The sequence below is a fragment of the Chlorocebus sabaeus genome, chromosome 15 (assembly GCF_047675955.1).
Source record: "Chlorocebus sabaeus isolate Y175 chromosome 15, mChlSab1.0.hap1, whole genome shotgun sequence".
In the NCBI taxonomy this organism is placed as follows: Eukaryota; Metazoa; Chordata; class Mammalia; order Primates; family Cercopithecidae; genus Chlorocebus; species Chlorocebus sabaeus.
This window is the reverse complement of record NC_132918.1, coordinates 52,046,542-52,066,276: the sequence shown is the minus strand read 5'-3', so window position 1 is coordinate 52,066,276 and position 19,735 is coordinate 52,046,542. Positions and strand designations below refer to the sequence as shown.

The 19,735-nt window shown below is 45.3% G+C and overlaps 1 long non-coding RNA gene across 1 annotated transcript; it reads left to right on the top strand.

The window, feature by feature from the left end:
- The first annotated feature begins 8,570 nt into the window (after window positions 1-8,570).
- Window positions 8,571-15,302, top strand: LOC140713545 (uncharacterized). The gene is made up of 3 exons (XR_012095659.1): window positions 8,571-8,662; window positions 10,771-10,842; window positions 12,362-15,302. It is a non-coding gene; the product is annotated as an uncharacterized lncRNA (long non-coding RNA).
- The last annotated feature ends 4,433 nt before the right edge of the window (window positions 15,303-19,735 follow it).

Here is a 19,735-nt window from a genome sequence, read left to right as displayed (position 1 = left end):
TATTAATTCCAGGCTTTGTTTTGGTTGCTAGAACACTTATACTTGGAGCCTTGAGCCACCATGTAAAAATCTAACTACTCGAATTTGGCAGGCAATGAGGATTGTTCTTCTTGAAGCATGACCAGAGGGGTGGGAGTAGGTTTTTCCAGTTCAATAAAAATTTGTTGAGTGGGATTTTGAAATAGTAGGCTGAATGCAAACTGGAATTCCCTCCCTTACCAATGAAAGTTGGCGAAAGTTGGCAAAAGTTAAAAAGATAAAATAATAAGCACAAAGTTGCACTTAAATTATGAAGGAATACTCTTGTTAGACCAGAAATGGTGAAACGTTCCTGAAATAAACAAGTAAATGGAACGTGACAGCCATAAGCTGAAGGGCTTCTGAGTTGCATGCCCAAAACATGTGCAGAATTGTCTCAGAAGAGGCATACACAGTCAAGAATCACCAACCAATAGACATTTGTCAAGCACTTATGTGCTAAGCCTTTGTCACTATTATCTGTATATTTTTACAGTCAATGCTTGTTTAGAGTTACTCATATGTTTGCATTTTCTTTGCTCACCCATTCCTTCCTTCAGAGTTCAATTTCCTTCTTATGGCAGTACAGCGTTCATGGTGCTTTCTTCAAAGGTCTGTGAGTAGTAAGTCTTTGATTAAAATTTTTAAATTTCATTCTTCCTCTTCACTGATAATATTGCAGAATATAGAGCACTGAAGTTGACAGTTATTTTTCCTCAGCATGCTGGAAGGTAGTTGGAATATCCCATTATTTTCTAGCTCTGTGGTTGCTATTGAGAAGTCTGTGGTAAGTCTAATTTTTCCTTTGCAGGTGATACAGCTCTTCTCTCTAGTGGATTTTAAGATTTTGTTTTGATGTTCTGCAATTTTATTATGATGTGTCTAGGCATGGAGTTGTTTATATTTAATCTGCTTGGGGATTGGATGATTCTTCCTTGTGAGGATTTATCTTTTTCACTGTTACTGAAAATCCTTTTTTTTCCCCAATAAGCCTTTTGCACTCATAAATTGAAAATTCTTGATGGTTGTATCTTTTAGCATTGCCACTTTCAAATTCTGTTTGCTCCTTCCTACTACAAATTTGATGAACCTTATTATTTCCTCTTCCATTTCTCTTATCTTTCATACTTCCCATTGCTTTATCTTTCTGTGAATGCTTATGGATGATTTCCTTATATATATTTTCTAATTCATGAATTCTCTTTTTAACTCCATCTAATCTACAATTTTATCCATTCATTAACATTATAATTGTGATGACTATATATTTTTTCATTTCCAGAAGTTTTGTTTGGTTTTTAAAAAAACCTGCCTAGTGTTTCGTTATGATTTCTATTTCTTCTCTCTTTTTTTTTTTTTTTTGAGACAGAGTCTTTATCACTCAGGCTGGAGTGCAGTGGTGTGATCTCAGCTTACTGCAACCTCCACTTCCCAAGTTCAAGTGATTCTTGTGCCTCAGCTTCCCAAGTAACTGGGATTACAGGTGTGCACCACCATGCCTGGCTAATTTTTGTATTTTTAGTCGAGATGGGGTTTTGCCATGTTGACAAGGCTGGTCTTGAACTCCTGGCCTCAAGTGATCTGTCTGCCTCAGCCTCCTGAAGTCCTGAGATTACAGGTGTGAGCCACTGTGCCTGGCCCTCTTTTTCCCTTTAACCATTTTAAACATATGTATTTTATAGTCTTTCAGAATGTTCAACTATCAGAACAGAAACTCTTGCATTGTCCTTTCTCTTATTTGTTGTGTCTGTAAACTCTTGGAGTGCAGTGGTGCAATATCAGCTCACTGCAAGCTCTGCCCCCCAGGTTCACACCATTTTCCGGCCTCAGCCTCCTGAGTAGCTGGGACAACAGGCACCCACCATCATGCCCAGCTAATTTTTTGTATTTTTAGTAGAGACGGGGTTTCACCGTGTTAGCCAGGATGGTCTCGACCTCCTGACCTCGTGATCTGCCCGCATCGGCCTCCCAAAGTGCTGGGATTACAGGCGTGAGCCACCGCACCCGGCCGTTTGCCATTTTCATTGATGATTTCTCTCTCTCTGAGAATGCTGTGCTGCCAGAATTGTAAGAATGGCCCTACAGAGAGGTTTTATTTGGTTTTACCAGGTGCCCTGGAGGTTTAACCAGCCTGGGATCTGTGTTTTGTTTATTTGTTAATTTTTTGAGTAGAGAATACTGTACAATGTGGATGGTATAAGTTCAACTCCAAACCATCCCTGGTGCAAACTTAGTGCTTCTATGGGAGACTAGGAAAAGACAAGTCCTATTGTTATGTCTGTGCACTGGTGGGGAAGTTTTTCTAGTCCTTTTAAGGGTGCAGCCTTTCGAAAGTCCTGACTTTATGCAGAATTCTCACTCTTACCTTACCCTGAGTGATCCCAACACCTGTATCTTGTTCCTGTGGGAAGGTTAGAACCGAAGCTTCTCATCTTTAGTGGGTATTTTCCAATTTATAACCCCCCTACCCCCATCTAGGGTTTCTTCTGTGCCAGCTCATGTGCCACTCTTCTGGTTTTCATTTCCCTCCACTTCTAGTATCTAGGAAATGGGAAAAAAGAGAACATTTTTATTAGTTATTTTATAATATAGACTTTCTGTAAATTTGTAATGGGAGATTCTTTTTGTTTAAAAAAAAGAGCTTCAGGTCACAATGAACCTTTCTGAACCCTTTGCGTATGTTCTCTCACATTATTCTCATAAGAACCCCACAACACAAACATTTTCAAATCAACTTCCTTTCATGCATTAAGATATTGAGGCTTGGCAAGTTTAAATCTTGTCCCAGATGAGACAGGGAGGAAATGGCCTTGCCCAGATTTGAATCCAGGTTTCTCTGATTCCACTTAATGTAGCACTTAGGAAATTATTGATAATAGCATCCCCACACCTTTTCTTTTAAAAATCTTCAGACAGGCCGGGCGCGGTGGCTCACGCCTGTAATCCCAGCACTTTGTGAGGCCGAGGTGGGCGGATCACAAGGTCAGGAAATCGAGACCACGGTGAAACCTCGTCTCTATTAAAAATACAAAAAAATTAGCCGGGCGCCGTGGCGGGCGCCTGTAGTTCCAGCTACTCAGGAGGCTGAGGCAGGAGAATGGCGTGAACCTGGGAGGCAGATCTTGCAGTGAGCCGAGATCGCGCCACTGCACTCCAGCCTGGGTGACGGAGGGAGACTCCGTCTCAAAAAAAAAAAAAAGTTCCTCAGACATTACATTACGATTCACCCAGATTCTAATGATCATTTTGCAATATTTTCTTTATTATATATATATCCATTTACCCATCCTTCTATTTATTTGTCTATCTTGTTTTGTGATGAGTTTCAATATAAGTTGCAGATAGTAGTCTACTATACTCCTAAACAGTTTAGCGTACATATCATTAACTACAGTTAAATATTTCTTTAAAGTTTCTTTCCCTGGGTACAGATGAACTAATCTCAACTCTACCATTCCGTGAGTTTTGACTAAAGCATACACCTGTGTAATATAAATCTCTGTCAAGGTATAGAATATTGTCATCTCTGCAGGCAGTTTGCTCCTGTCGCCTCCTGGACAATCCCTACACCTTCTCAGAAGCAACCATTCTTTTTATATATATTAAAAATATATATATACACACACACACACACATACATATAATACATGTATATATTATATATATAAATAATATATATATATATTTTGAGATGGAATCTCTCTCTGTCACGCAGGCTGGAGTGCAGTGGTGCAATCTCGGCTCACTGCAACCTCCGCCTTCTGAGTTCAAGCAGTGGTGTGATCTCGGCTCACTGCAACTTCCACCTTCTGGGTTCAAACGATTCTCCTGCCTCTGCCAGCCTCCTGAGTAGCTGGGATTACAGGTGTGCACCACCATGCCCAGCTAATTTTTGTATTTTTAGTAGAGATGAGGTTTTACCACGTTGAGCAGGCTGGTCTTGAACTCCTGACCTCAGGTGATCCACCTGCCTCGGCCTCCTAAAATATTGGGATTACAGGCATGAGCCACTGTGCCTGGTCACTCTTTTGATATTTTCCCCCATAGACTAGTTTTGCCTGTTCTAGAAATTCATATAGATAGATTCTTACCAGGTATACTCTCTTAGGTATGGTTTCTTTCTTTCAGCATAATGATTTTGAGATTAATTCATGCTGTGTGTGTATCTGTAGTTTGTTTTTATTGTTGAGTGGTATTCCATTGCTGGGCTATAACACAGTTAGTTTATCCATTCTCCTATTGTTAGATGCCTGAGTTGTACTTGGTTTTTTGAAACATATTGTGAATTAAAGCTACTATAAACATTTTATAAAGAATATTAATAGTTTTTATGACATTGGAGCAAGGAGAGTAGCACAGCAGCCAGACTGCAGTTAGTTGAGGGAGATGAGAAAGTGCAGAGTGAACACAGACAAGTTTCTTAAGATGACTAGATGAAAAGTGGGGAGAGAAAGAGTAGCAGCTGGAGGGGTGTTTAGGGATTTAAATATGCAGATATAAAACATATACATATAATGTACATATTTAATGAGAATAAACTGAACATGTTTATGGAAGGAGAGGGAGAGGAGGGAGGGGACAAGAATCCTGGCCTCTGTGGACAGCCTATGGCTGCCCTCCCCTTAGACCTCTGTCTCAGACCCTGGCAGAACCTGAGGTCCCTGTGGCTGCTCCCTGGTTTCTATTGGCAGAGTCCTGGGTCCTGAATCTTTTCCTCTGCCAGTCCGATGTCTAGTTGGGATTAGCCATTCTGACAATAGAAGAGAGAGCAGAATTCTTTCTTCGTTCTCTGCTTAGGCTGTTGATGCTCTGCAGAGGACAGCAAGCATCCACTGTGAGAGATGGGGTTGTGGCTTCCCCTGGCTGGTGGGGAAGAACCTGCTCAGAATAACTGGGCCATCACTCGTGGTGATGATTACATGGACCTCACCATGGGAGAAGCTCTGAGAATCCTTTCAGGGTTAAGGAAATTGACTTGGGAAACTGACCAGTTCCTCCCTTGTGGGCAGCAGTTGCTGGTTTGAGCTGCTGGTTTGATCGTTTGCTGACAAACATGTACAGCAAGTCAGGAGCAGAGGCCAGCCCATGGATTTGCTTCTGTCCAAGTTTGGTTCTTAAAATTATTTGTTGAATCAATACAAGTCTGATGTTTAAAATAATTTGGGCTTGATTGGGTACAGGCAGGCAGAATTGACCTGTAAACCCTTGTGATTTTTCTTTTTTAAGAGACAGGATCTTACTGTGTCCCTCATGCTGGAGTGCAGTGGTGCAATCTCAAACTCCTGGGCTCAAGCAATCCTCCCAACTCAGCCTCCCCAGTAGCTATGACCACAAGTGTGTACCACTATGTCCAGATAATTTTAATTATTTTTTTAGAGAGATGGGATCTTGCTATGTTGCCCAGGCTGGTCTTGAACTCTTGGCCTCAAACATTCCTCCTGCCTCGGTTTCCTAAAGCATTGGGATTATAGGTGTGAGCCACTGTGCCTGGCCTGACTATTTTCTAACTATCCCTTTCAAAGTGAGGTCAGGCTTGTTATGCAGTGCCTTTCCAAGTAGGCTCTCAATAAGGATTTTTGTTCCTTTAAAACTCTTTACTTATCGATTTATATTGCACACACATATTTTCCTTTTAAAAATTAACTTTTCTGATATAATTTTCATAAAATAAAATGTTCCCACTTTAAGTGTACATTTCAGCAATGTTTGACACATTTAAACACCCATATGATGAACACCTTGCTCAAAATAGAACACTTTCGTCACCCCCGAAAATTCTTTTTTTTTTTTTTTTTTTAAGACAGTCTTGCTCTCTCGCCCAGGCTGGAGTGCAGTGGTGCAATCTTGGCTCACTGCAAGCTCTGCCTCCTGGGTTCACGCCATTCTCCTGCCTCAGCCTCCCGAGTAGCTGGGACTACAGGTGCCCACCACCATGCCCGGCTAACTTTTTGTATTTTGTAGTGGAGACAGGGTTTCACTATATTAGCCAGGATGGTCTCGATCTCCTGACCTCGTGATCTGCCCGCGTCGGTCTCCCGAAATGCTGGGATTACAGGCGTGAGTCACCGCACCCGGCCCACCCCCGAAGGTTCTTTTTGCCCTTTCCTAGTCAATCCCTCACTCTACTTCAGTCCCAGAAAACCACTGATTTGCTTTCTGTTACTATAGATTAGATTTGTTTTTCTAGAATTTCACATGAGCGGAATTGTCCTGTATGTTGTCTTTTACATCTGGCTTCTTTTGCACAGCACAGTATTCGGTATATTAATCCATGTTGTTGAGCACATCCTTAGTTCATTCCTGGTGATTTTCGGGTAGTATTCCACTGCACGCATATATCCAATGTACTGAATGGGTAATATCGACACATGGTTCAAAATATTAAAAATACACGAGTCTTGCCCACCCCATTTCCTAACCACTTGGTTTTTCCTCACAAGCATCATATATTATCAGCTTCTTGTGATTCCTTTTGTGCAGTTTGAATTAGATATGTGTGTGGGATCTTCCTCCACTACTTTAGAAAATGTATCTAATTTTGCATGTGTTTCAGTATAATCCTAGAAGTGGAATTGCTGGATTAAAGGATTAATGAACATGTGATTTTGATGTGATTTTGGCAGATACTGCCTAATTGCCCCCTTAGAGGTAAAAGAGGTCTCCCCAACTGAAAATTTTTTTTTTTTTGAAAAATTTCAAAATAGAGAAAAGTTGAAAAGATAGGATAATGAACACTTCCATAATATAGTCTTTTGATGGTGGTGAAAGTCGACTGTTTTGGAGAGGATAGAGACATTTAAGTCTGTGGAAAAATGTAAACCAGTAAAATCGTCACTTTGCACACACGAGGTTTTCAACTCCACACTGAAACTCCAGTGAACCTGCTTTCAGTCACATGGTCTTTGGGACCTGTTGCTGTCATTTGTCTCTTAGCACGCAGATGGGGTTTGGGGTTTAGGATGTTTGTGACCTGAGCTGAATAGGGCAAAGACTCTAGCCCTGGATGTGGGTCTGAGGAGGAGCTCGGCCCTTGGGTGTCCTGATGCTCTCAGGGGAAGTGCCTAGATTGGCATGGGCATGAGGTACGTGTGTTTGTGTATGTGTGTGAGTGTGTGCGTGTGTGTGTGTATGTGTGAGAACAATCCATTTCCAAATGACAGCTGGTGTGGGCTTTGAAATATGCCAACCTGATGCTCTTTTCCAGTGGCTTCTTGAAGGGACAGCAAACTCCTTATCTTGGCCTATAAAGCCTAGTCTGTCCCTGTAGCCTTTTCTGAGGAGCTCTCCCTGGTTCCTGCACTCTAGCCACACTGGTGTTTCAGCTCCTGTCATTCTCCTTCCTCCCTCAGGCTGTTCTCTGCAACTGGAAGCACTCCTTCATGCCCACCGCACCCTCAGCACCCTGGCTTCAGGACTCAGCTCAAACGACACTTCCCTGGGAGGCCTTCCCTGAGCCCCACACAGGGAGGAGCCTCCTGGCACTGTTCTCCTACAGTGTTTGCATGATTTTTACTTATACATTTCTCTGATTTCACCCTTTGTGTCTGTTTCTCCTCTTGCCCCATAAATGTCATACAAGCGAGAATCCTATCTATTTTATGCACCGTTATATCCTGTGTTCTAACAGAGATTGGCACATAGTACATGCTGAGTTAATGTTTGTGAAGTTAGTGCATGAGGCGTTTTGATAGCAAAAGCATGTAGTTTGTAGTCAGAATTGGGAGTGAATTCTCTTTCTGCCTCTTAGAAAGTTACCTAACCTCTTTAAGCTGCAGTTTCCCCACCTGAAAAATGGATATAATAATATAATAATACTGCCTCCTGGAGCTGCTGGGTGCATATGGAAAGTGCTGGGCAAAAAGCAGGTGCCTGAGCCCTAGTAACTATCAGAGTATCATTTTTGATGTGAAGCCAGTGGACACACTTGTTCATGGGCAGCTTGTGCCTCTGGTGACTGGTGACAGCTGGCCTCACTGTCTGGGGTCAGGCTGGGCCAGTGTTCCCCTGCCCCAGGAGGTGAGGGTGACGCTGGAGCTGGGGATTGAGGAGGTCATTGTGCCTTTTTGGCAGCTGCCACCAAAACCTTGAAGAGAAGACGGCCTTGGAGCACTTCCAGTCACTGACCTCTGCTAGGGTAGTGGAAGGAAGCAGCAGGGAGCCATGGGAACAGGGGAGGGCAGGGAGCCAGGTGGTCCCCGGAAACTGCAGGCTCCACTGGCGGGCAGGAAGGGAACTGATGAGAATGTCAGGGCTCTGGAGGGTATAGGGTTTCTGCCGCCTCCAGCTGCCCTAAGCTGCCTCTGCTGTTTTCCAGAGGGACCCAATTACCACCCTCTTTTGGAGCTAAGGCCAGCAGAGATCCCAAGGAGATAGGAGATGGCTCCCAGCAGGGCAGCAGGGGCCTTTAAAGCTCTCCCAACCATACACCTATTCCTGATCATCTGGGATTTGGGGAAAATATTAGGACTTCTGAACATGGTCCCTCAGGTCTTCATGGAATGTCAGGCTTTCAAAGTGTTCTCATAAGTGCCAACTCAGTTGATCTTTTTCACAGCTTGGGAGTTGCCTGGATAGGTTTTATTGGCTTCTTTGCACAGTGACCCTGCTGTCCAGAGAGAGGGGAAGCCAGCTGGCTAATCACCAGGTGAGTAAGTAATCCAGGACTTCTATCTCTATATAGCCTCTTCCTCGTGTCACTTGATCAACCAATCAACATACAACACGGCTCTTGCCCTTGCCACAGGCCCCACCATGCCTTGCTGTATCCCACCAAGCTTTTTCATTTTTTCTTTTTGTTTTTTTTGAGACAAGGTCTCTCTCTGTCACCCAGGCTGGAGTGCAGTGGCACAATCATAGCTCACTGTAACCTTAAATGCCTGAGATCAAGAGATCTTCCTGCCTTAGCCTTCTGAGTAGCTAGGCCTACAGGTGTGCACCACCACACCCAACTAATTTTTTAAAAATTTTTTTGTAGAGATGAGGATCTCCCTATGTTGCCCAGGCTGGTCTTGAACTCCTTGAGCTCAAGCTATTCTCTCTCCCACCTTGGCCTCCCAAAGTGCTGGAATGCAGGCTTGCGCCACCACACCCAGCCCACCCTACCAAGCTATCATCCTTCATTTACATTACCTGCTTGGCTTTTGAAGGTATTTGAGTAGCAGCCCCTACCCAGCATGCTGCATGTGCCCAGCTTTGTCTTGGGTGTTGTGGAGGGCACAGGGGAAGGTGGAGTGTTCTCTGCCCCTAGGTGTGGATGGCCAGACATGCCCGCTGAGAGAGTAACCCACAATGCTGGGTCCACCATCGACAGGCCATGTGATGCCAGGCCTGAGGCGGCTGAGCCTGAGTTGGCTTTCGTGGGGGATTTGTTAGGCTGAGTGAAAGGAGAGCTTTCCAGTAGGGAGTCTACAATAGCAAGTGTGGGGAGGAAAGAAGGCGATTAGGGTTTCACGGGCTGGAGAGAAGGCCTTTCTGCATGGAGTGGAGGGAATTTTGGAGGTTAAATGGCTTTGAATCCATTCATACACAAATGTTTACTGAGGACCTTTATGTGTCAGACATCAACTAGGCACCCTACACACTGTATCTAATTTCATCCTTATTACAGCCATGGAGGTAGATATTCTTCTCATTTTACAGCTGTGCAAGTATAAATACAGACATGAAATATTTTGAAGTTAAATGACTTGCTCAAGCCCAGCCTGACTCCCAAACCCATGTTTTTCCCATACAGAAGGCTCCTGGGGGAAGGTGAGTTTTGGGTACCTATGAGGCAGATGAGAGTATAAGCCTTAGAAGGAGCTGGAGATGGGAGGAACTGTATAGGCAAAGGCAGGTGGCCGGACCAAGGTGTTGATGCGAGGTGAAGGTTTGATTGATGCAGAACTTCCTGCTCAGGCCCCATTACTTGGTCAAGGGCCTTGTTGGGCCCGCTCAAGGACTGAGCAGCTGTCTGATCTGCCCATCTTTCCCAGCATGCCAAACTCCTCCAGCTGGCCCCATGTGCTGCCTTTCTGCCACATTAGCCTTTTTAGGCTCTTTTCTGGCTCCCCACCTTGGCCTTTGCTGTTCCTCCCACCTGAATGTCATCATCCTCCTATCCTCATTATCCCCTATCCTCTCTACTTACCTGAATCCTGCCTTTTCCTTTTCCATTTTTTTTTCTTTTTTTTTTTGAGACAGGGTTTCACTCTGTCACCCAAGTGGGAGTACAGTGGCACAATCATGGCTCACTACAGCCTTGACCTCCAGGGCTCAGGCCATCCTCCAGCCTTAGGCCCCCAAGTAGCTGGGACCATAGTTGCTTACTACCATGTCTGGCTAATTTTTTTTTTTTTTTAGAAATGAGGTCTCACTGTGTTGCCCGGGCCGGTCTTGAACTCCTGGACTCAAACGATCCTTTGGCCTTGGCCTTCCAAAGTGCTAGGATTACTGGTATGAGTTACCACACCTGGCCTGAATCCTTGCCACTTCTTTATGGTTCCCTGGCCATTTTTGCTTCTCCTGAAAGTGCTTCTTAATTACTCCAGTTGCCTTGGTTCTTCGTTGAGGGTGCGTAGGCCTCTTTCTAAAGTCTGCCTCATCTCCCCAGTTCATAAGCTCCCCATGTTCAGGCAGGGGTCACAATCTTACCCACTCTCCACAAGCTCCACAAGCATTACGGGCAGTGGTAGGCCACAGATGGGGGCATTTCCTATTGGCTGGGCAAGGGGCCAAGCCCTTCACACACATTTCCTGGTTTCGTCCCTGCAGCAAACCCTATGACATAGCAATGAGTCAACGATTAACTTTTAAAGATGCAGCAACTGGAGACTCAGAGAGAAGGTGAGTAGGCTGCCTGGAGACCATCCTTGACTTGATCTGACTCCGGAGCCCACACTCTTGACCCCTCTTCTTGCCTGGAGTGCCCATGAAGCCAGAGTAAGTTTTGGATCTGGACTAGCCCAGGTATAGAGCTGGCTCAAATGAGGCCCCTGCTCGCAGGTAACCATGGTAAGAGATGTGAGGGCCCAGTGATGTGGCTGGCCTCTTTGCAGATGCCTTGCAGCACACCCCCTTCTCTTTTTCTGTTCTTTCTTTTGTTTGCTGGTAGTGGTGTGTGTGTTTCTGTAAACCCAGCCCTGCCTTTCATTAATTTCCACTTGGAAGGGAAGCCAAGTGGCCACGGTTTGAGGAGATGCCCATTTTCTGGAGGTAAAAATAAGCCCAACTCGGGTGAAGCAGGGAGCCTGGGGCTGCTTCACCAACTCCAGCTGTCCACAGCTCAGGGGTCCTGGTCCCACTGAGGCCTTGAGTCTCCCATCCTCCTGCCCAGGCAGGATGAGCCAGCCTGGAGGCAGGTGGCAGGACAGGAATGCAGCCTTCTCTCTAGCTCTTGACAGGGCATCTCTGGGAGGTCCCCTGGCTCCTTCAGACCACGGCTCTGCTGGGGAAGCCAGGGATTAGGGGCCTAATTCCACCAAGAATCCTGTTTTTCTTAGCTTCACACAGATTGCTTTTTAGGAAAGGTCCCTCATCTAATTAGCCTGAGTCAACAGCTCCATTTATTTGGACACGTGATGTTATGAAATGGGCTGCTGCTGGTGTGTTTTTGTACCGCATATCTGGGCTGCCCCTCCAGGATGGCATCAGGAGCGAGGCGCTGCAGGCCATCCGGGCCAGCAAGAACTCAGCCTGAGAGCAGCTCCAGCAGAGGCCGGAAGGGAGGCCACGGGTTGGCCAGCCAGGCGGAGACCTGTACTCTCTCAGATTTCATCACAAGAAAGTGACCCACTGAGTGTCCACATATCCAGCTTCCTCTCCCATTGGTGTTTTTGAATCAAAATAAAGAAGGGATTAGGGGCCCTTGACCAAAACTCTTTCCTTTCTTCCCCATCAGAGTCAAAAGAGACTTCTACAAGGGGCTTTTGATGGTGAAAACCCCTTTATCACATCTATAGTACTCAGGACTTTTTGAGAAAAAAATCAATAATAGTTACTATTTATTTTTTTCTTTTCTCAGACTTCTTAGGGGTGAAAGTTGCTATTTAATAGTGAGCATTTGCTATGTACAATGTGCTAAGCACATGATATAATAAATCTCACACACACACACACACACACACACACACACACACACACACACGGTTTCTTCTCTCTCTCCCCCTCACCTGTTACCCTTATCTTCCTGGTGAAAGTGGAACTCCCCCTATTCAATCCCCTCTTTACTCTCTCCAGCCCCTCTCAACCTTGGTATTTATTTGTTCAGATTATTTTCTGTGCATTTATATTTATGTATATAATATATTATTTCTAATCCTAAAAACAGTCATTCAAGGAATGTATTAATATTCCCATTTTGCAGATGAGAAAACTGAGGCAAAGAAAGGCTAAGTAACTTGTCCAAGATCTCATAGCCAGCAAGGAGGAGAGCTGGGTTGAATTCAGGCCAGAGTGACTACAGAGACTGATGGGAAGCCTTGTCCCTCTGGCACCACCTTGACCACAGCAGGTTCCAGACTTTGGCATTTTTTTTTGAGGCAGGATCTCATTCTGTCACCCAGGATGGAGCGCAGTGGTGCGAGCATAGCTCATAGCAGCCTTTATCTCCCAGGTTCAAGTGATCCTCCCATCTCAACCTCTTGAGTACCTGGGACTATAGGCGTGCAACACCATGGCTGGCTAATTTTTTTAAATTGGTCTTAATGAGTTGTAGTGCATTTCTTACTTGTGTCTTCTTCTTGCCACCTCTCTCCATGTTGTTACTATTTTTGCCAAATCAGTCAGTCAGGGTGGGCACTCAATACAGTTGGGCCTCAGGGAAGTCATCCTCTGCTCTGCTGCCTCTGCCCTTTTTCCCGACCTGGAATCACAGCCCACCTAACAGCTTTAGTTAGACCACCTTCTGCTTTCTGTTTCCAGAGCCAAATGGAAATAACTGCCAGCAAGGGTGGCATTGCCACCACTTCCCCAGATTGTGACTGGTCAACGTGCACATACCCCAAGCCACTGAGCATTTGGGACTGAATGTTCATCTCTTTTTGGCCAAATAGGATATTGTTGTGAAGAGCAAAAATGTTTTCCTCTTTATAATGGGCCAGGAGCTGCTGTTTGGCCAGGAGCTGCTGCTGCTGCTGTGTGTGTGTGTGTGTGTGTGTGTGCATGCACATGTGCAAAAGACTAAAATTGATTCTCATAATTGTTGTAGGCTGGAAAAGTGGAGAACTGGGAGAGGCAGGAGTCAAAGACATTGCTGGATGGATTGAAAAAACAAATGTCAGTGCTAGGCTTGGAAGCTTCTTAAAAAGGCAGTGGGACCTGTTTTCCTGTTGAACTTTCACACTTTCTGACCCGGTAATTTCTGCCCTAGAGTTTATCAGGGACACCAGGGGCCAGGAGTGTAGCACGACTAAAGTTACTGGGACAAAGCTGGAGGCAGGTCAGCGCTCCACAGGGGAGTCCCAAGGGTCTGCAGGCAGTCACTGCCACCAAGAACTTCTAAGCCCAAGAAAGGGAAGCCTCGAAACCAAACATCCCTGCAAAGTCCCTGGCAAATGTGTTCCTCATCAAGGCAGATACAAACAAAGTTTATTAAAAAGCCTTCCAAAGGGACATTCCAAATCACCAGCAGGCCTCCTTGAGATGAATGTCCATTCTCCTATGAACTCTTGTTTCAGCCTTGTTGGAGCTTTTCAAACACCGAGTCACCAATGTATCCAGGAAGGAAAATAAACAGGGGGCTCAGGGTGACCCAGCGCTCAGTACAAGTCTGCACTTTCTGACACCACAGCAAGTGGGGTTGGTAGGAATGACCCGGGAATCGAGTACAAACAGGGCAGTGAAGCCTCTGGCCCTGTGGAGGGGGTGCCCCCTCTTTGTGTCCTAATGGCAGCCCACCAGGCAGAGGAAGGGCCCCTGTGGTTGCAAAAATGGCGGGTTGGTACCACGGAGCAAGCTCTGGAATGGGAAAGTCATGTGTCTTCTGCATTCTGGGAGGAGGAAAGGGCCCTGCCTCCAACTAACTGAAAATTTCCTCATCTATAAAATTGGTGGTTTTCCCAATAGATGGAAGCAGAGTTGCTCTGGTTGGAGTGGAGGTTGCAGGTATCAAAGCCTGGCTTCACGTGTTTCCCAAAGCATGTAGGGGTATGCTTTAGGAAACATGTGAAGGGATCCTTGTGGATCCCTAGGGTCCTGTGGAGCATAATTTAATACTACCCATTCCAGAGTTTAAACTAAGATTTTATAATTTAAAAATAATCTAACTATGACAAGTGGACCAATAAGCATGTTGTGAACCAGAATTACTACAAGGGGCAGGAATAGCTCTGTCTCTAGAGTCAGACAGGCCTAAGTTGCCGCTGCCTACTGTGTCACAACTTCATGCTTAAACTTCCAGAACCTCATGAAGATGGGGTCATTACTGCCTCATGCCATTGGCGTGAGCATCTGTGCTCAAGTCTAAATCATCAGTAAAGACTGACAGAGTCAATACGTAATAAGTGGTAGCTCATTTGACTCAGCAGTCCCATTGCTGGGTATATATCGAAAACAATATAAATTGGCACATACACACATATGTTCATTGCAGCACCATTCACAATAGCAAAGACATGGAATCAACCTAAATGCCTATCAGTGGCTGACTGGATAAAGAAAATGTGGTACATGTACACCATGGAATACTACACAGCCATAAGAAAGAATGAGATCACGTCCTTTGCAGGAGCATGAATGAAGCTGGAGGCCATCATCTTTAGCAAACTAATGCAGGAACAGAAAACCAAATACTGAATGCTCTCACTTATAAGTGGGAGAAAAATGATGAGAACTCATGGACACAGAGGGGAACAACAGACATTGGGGCCCACTTGAGGGTGTAGGGTGGAAGGAGGGAGAGGAAAAGAAAAAATAGCTATTAGATACGACACTTAGTACCTGGTTGATGAAATAATCTGTACAACAAACCCCCGTGACACAAGTTTACCTATATAACAAACCTGCACATGTACCTTTGAACCTAAAATAAAGGTTAAAAAAGTAATAGTTATTATATTTTTATTGTTGGATATGCCCTATGACACTAGCCTGTTCGACATTTTGGGGAGTCAAGGAGGTGACCAGAGAATAAAGGAGAGGAGGGAGAAGAGAGGGTACTCATGGGAGGAAGGAGGAACTTTGCTGTTGTTAAAAATCACACCCATAACAATTTATTGAGAGCGTCTATGGGCTGGTACTGTGTATGGAGATTATAGCAAGTCCCTCTTGCGACACTCCCACACTGCTGGCTACTGTGTTCCTTTTCTTTTTTCTTTTTTTTTGAGATGGAGTCTTGCTTTGTTGCCCAGGCTGGAGTGCAGTGGTGCAGTCTTGGCTCATTGAAACCTCCGCCTCTGGGTTCAAGCGATTCTCCTACCTCAGCCTCCTGAGTAGCTGGGACTACAGGTGCGTGCCACCACGCCCAGCTAACTTTTTGTATTTTTAGCAGAGATGGGGTTTCACCGTGTTAGCCAGGATGGTCTCGATCTCCTGACCTTGTGATCTGCCTGCCTCGGCCTCCCAGACTGTTGGTATTACAGGCGTAAGCCACGGTACCCGACCCTGTGTTCCTTTTCTTACAGGGTGAAAACCGAAGCTCAGAAAGCCTTGGTGACTGTCCAAATCTCCAGGCCTGTAAGAGGACCTAAGACTCAGCTGTCTGATGCCAAAGTCTAGGCTCTCAGCCCCTAAGGGTCACGTGTCCCCAAATCTGAGGTGAAGAGTGCCTTCCTTCTGAGCCAAAGTTGGCCTCGATCTGGAGATCCACATCTTGTCCTGGGGGGAGCCAGGTATGGCTACCAGTTGCAATGCTGGAGAAATCCTTCCTGTCACAGTGTTGTGTACAAAGCCAGGGAATGAGTTGGCCAGTTGGGGGATCCCAGCTTTTCTGGTTCTAAGCCCGGATTCTAAACTCTGGCTGCACACTAGTGCCACCTGGGGAGCTTTGAAAAACTCACACCACCCAGGCCATCCAGACCAATGACATCAGCATCTCCCGGTGGGGCCAGGACATTAGTATCTTGTTAAATTCCCTGGTGATTCCAAAGAGCATTCAGGCCTGAGGACCTCTCAGAAAGGAAACAGCTGGTTCTGGAGCTCTCATTCCCTTTCACCGACGGGCTGGGGTGGGGGCTGGGAGTGAAGGAGGAGTTTCGAGGCAGGAATTGTGTATGAGTAGGGAGTTAGTAAAAGGGGAGAGATTAAAGACTGACAAAGAATGTGTAGGGTGTGCGACATGGAAGCTCAGACAGGTTAAGTATTGGATTCGGAATGCACACAGGGTCAGTGGCAGAACTGGGAGTCATCACATTGAAATGGTGCCAAAATGACTGGGATCTTTGTTACTGGGGAGACCCCAAGCTCAGTGGTGGAGTTTTCCAAGACCCAGTTCTGCAGCTGATTCTCTTCCCAACCCATCTTCTCACTCAGTCAACTTCGTTCACACTTAAGGCTTTCATCACCACCTGACTCTCAAAGTTTTGTTTCCACTCATGACTGGTCCTCGGACCCTCAAACCCATATGTGCAGTCACTCACTTGGCATTTCCACTTGGATCACGCCAAGGCATCTGGGGCTTCACATGGCCAAGACTAAACTCATGAACTGCCTTTATCCCCAACCTGGTCTTTCTGCAGATTCCCAGGCCTGGGGACCAGGAATCATACTTGACTCTTTCCTCTCATTCACTGCCCTTATCTGTCACCAACACCTCTTAGTACCTGTCTTCTTCTTTTTTTTTTTTGAGATAGAGTCTTGCTCTGTCGCCCAGGCTGGAGTGCAGTGGCGCAATCTCGGCTCACCGCAAGCTCTGCCTCCCGGGTTCACACCATTCTCCTGCCTCAGCCTCCTGAGTAGCTGGGACTACAGGTGCCTGCCACCACACCTGGCTAATTTTTTGTATTTTTGGTAGAGACGGGGTATCACCATGTTAGCCAGGATGGTCTCAATCTTCTGACCTCGTGATCTGCCCGCCTCGGCCCCCAAAGTGCTGGGATTACAGGCATGGGCCACTGCGCCCAGCCACTGTCTTCTTAGCTTTTAGTACCTTTTAAGGACCTGTCTATCTTGGCCTCTTGTCTTTATCTTCATTGCCACCCCACTAGCCAAGCTACCATCATCTTTGGTAATTTATTCTTTTAATTTTTTACTTTTTGGTAGTTTTTTTTGCTTACATGATTATTTGATTATGTCTACCTCCCCCACTAGCTTATACACCGTGTAAGGGCAGGGACTAGCTTTTTTTGTATCCTCAACATCTTACTTGTCTCCTCAGTAAATAGTTGTTGAGTGAATAACCTGTTTTAAACTTTTTATTCATTTTGAAGGCTGTTGATATAATCACTGCTTCATTATGGCTTGCTGCTTTCAGGATGATGAAATCACGAAGCTGAAATCAGGACTATGTGCTTAGATGACTTTGCATTCCATGAAGTCGAGGAGCATAGAGGTTTTGTCTATGGAGGTTGAGCAAGGGGGTCTGAGGGAACCACATAATGTGAGCTGAGACGTGGACACATGACATGGCAGATGAGTGCACACACACACAACCGTCCTTGGTCAGCCCTTCTCTTGCTTCCTTGCTCAACAGACATTATCTTTATTTGGATAATCGATTATGAAATCAATCCCTCACTATTTCTCCAATAATGCAGCTAATAAAAAGAAAAGCTATTTTGATGGTGTCTGGTTTTCAGCTAAAAAGAGGGTCAAAATAGCAATTTTATCAGCTGCCCTTTGAAAGTGCTTCTCTTGGTCACAGCAGTTCACAGGGGGAAACACGATGATTCTGACTCCATTCTTGACATTAGCTTCTGCTTGAGGTAATAGATTGTGTTACCTTTGAAATAGGGCATCCGTGGGTAGCCAGCAAGGTCGAGTCAAGATTATATCATGCCACCTGTGTCATCAGAACATGGCTCAGTTCTCCCCTATCACCTGTTCCAGTGAAATACTGGCCAAAATGGTGTGTCTGTGGGATTCTGGCAAAAGTGGGCCATGGGAAGAAGCCCCAGGCCCTGGGCTTTTCTTTCCTTTTCTTGAACCTTATCTTCTAAGACACTTCTTCAGGAAAACTACCCCAGTGTCATAGTGGCGACTCTGACTTGTTGTTCCTGCCCCCAAGTAGATGGAAAGGCCCTTGAGGACAGAAACCAGGAACTTTCCATTCTCCACTATTACCTATCTGGGTCTTCATGGGTTCTTAGGATTTCCCTGGTAGGGGGCAGAGGTATGGCTGTGAAGTAGTTAGAAATTAAATACTGGAGTCAGAGAAATGGAAATAAATCTACTTTCTGTACCTGTCACTTCTTGGCTAAGAACTTTGGGCAAATTACTTAATATTGCTAAGCCTCAGTTTCCTTATCTGTAAAACTGGGATCATAATAGTAGTTATTGTATGTTACTTATGTAAGGTTTTGTGAGGTGGAGTCAATGAAATAATGCATATAAAGCTTTTAGTTTAGTGCCTGGAAACAGGAAATACATAATAAATGCCAGTTTATGGAATGAATGGAGGGTGGAAGTGCCCCTCCTTCCTGGATTGGGGGTCAGGGGAGATGCTGGCATACACTGGAAACCATTGGAGGTGAATTCTCAGGTCTTCTAAGTTCACCACTCCTTTGGATCTGATTTCCAAAAATGGAAAACAGACACCATTGCCCTTTACTGCCATCTTGTTAAGCAAGACACAGATTTAGAACCCACATATTTTACAGGTTAAATGCCAGCAGAAGACATGAAACAGATTGCAGTGTCCCCAGCCAGCAGCCCCTTATTGCATATATCTTAGAGATAAAGTAGTTTTATTTGTTGTCCCTTTTACTAACCCATCTTGTCTAAGTATATTTTTTGGGACTCAGAATCTGTCAAAGAGGCATTTAAAAGGAACTCTTGGCCACCAAAGAGTAAACAAAAGCACAGATGCCTCACTTTCCTAGGTTAAAACCCCAGCCACCCTGCTTTGATGTACCAACATTCCCTAATGAGGTCACGAAAGCAGCATGTGTTCTCAAGAGCTTCTTGTGCACAACCAGCCCCCCTGCCATAAGACTGGGAGAGACCCCAGTGACAGAGAAGCCCAGGGCGTGGCCAGGGTCAGAAGAGCTCAGCCGATTTACGGCTACTTCTTAGGCTGCCATCTTGTGGCAGTTGTTCTGAGGTGAGTTTGCCTGTGGGTGATAGGGCTCCTAATATCTCCAAAGATACGCTCCCCTGTGATTATGTGCACTTGCTTGATGATGTGTACATTCCTCTTTGTGTCCATGTACCTGCCTGCATTTGCCTATGGGGCTCTGGGTCCTTAAATCCAGTGGTAGGAAAAGTGAAATGAATTAAGAGGATCTCAGGATGGGGCCTTCTCCAGGTGGGACATTCAGGCCGGCACTGGGTCACAGGGGTCCAGGTGATATGTCTGGAGCAGTGTAGTGTCAGGACAATAGTAAGAGCTGCCATTTATTGAGCAATTACTACGTGCCAGATGTGGCTGAATACTTCCTGTGTATTATTTCATTTAATTGTAATAATAGCCTTCTGAGCTAAGTGCTGTTATTTCCCAATTATATAGATGAAGAAACCAAGAGAAGAGGAGAGGTTAAGGCACTTTCCAAAGTCATGGAGCTAGTATGTGATACAGTTGGGACCCAAAGCCTATGCTCTAAACACCCTTGTGCAGCCCGGGTTGGACATAGAGCCACAAATACCT